Here is a 558-nt window from a genome sequence, read left to right on the forward strand (position 1 = left end):
CCTTCCTTCCTTCCACCCTTCCTTCCTTCCTTCCTTCTTTCCTTCCTTCCTCCCCCCCCCCCCCCCCCCCCTCCCTCCCCCCTCCCCCTCCTCCTCCTCCGCAAATCCTGCTGCTCCAACACCGACAAACACTCCGAGTGTGTGTGTGTGAGAAAAGAGAGAGAGGGAGGGAGAGAGAGAGAGCTGAAGCTAAACTGACACCCGTGCGCCCTCTGTATGTATGTATGCACACACACACACACACACACACACACACACACACACACACTCAGGGCCGTAGGTGAGTCCGGATGTGTGTGTGTGTGTGAAGAGCAGTGATCGTCACAGCTGTAGATCTGACGTCATCAATTCACCGACTTAACTTCAGAAAATCTCATTTAAAATAAAACAGTTTCAGGGGCTACACGGTGGCTCAGTGGTGTGTGCTTCTGCCTTACGGTGGACTCAGGAACTGTCCCGGTGTAACCCCGCCCCCGTGACTGCTGTGATTGGTTCCTGTTCCTCTCTCAACATCCAGTTGCAAAACATTCAACTCAAGACCAAAACTGATTCTGTCAG

This window comes from Cynoglossus semilaevis, chromosome 20, assembly GCF_000523025.1.
Source record: "Cynoglossus semilaevis isolate Cse_v1.0 chromosome 20, Cse_v1.0, whole genome shotgun sequence".
Lineage (NCBI taxonomy): Eukaryota > Metazoa > Chordata > Actinopteri > Pleuronectiformes > Cynoglossidae > Cynoglossus > Cynoglossus semilaevis.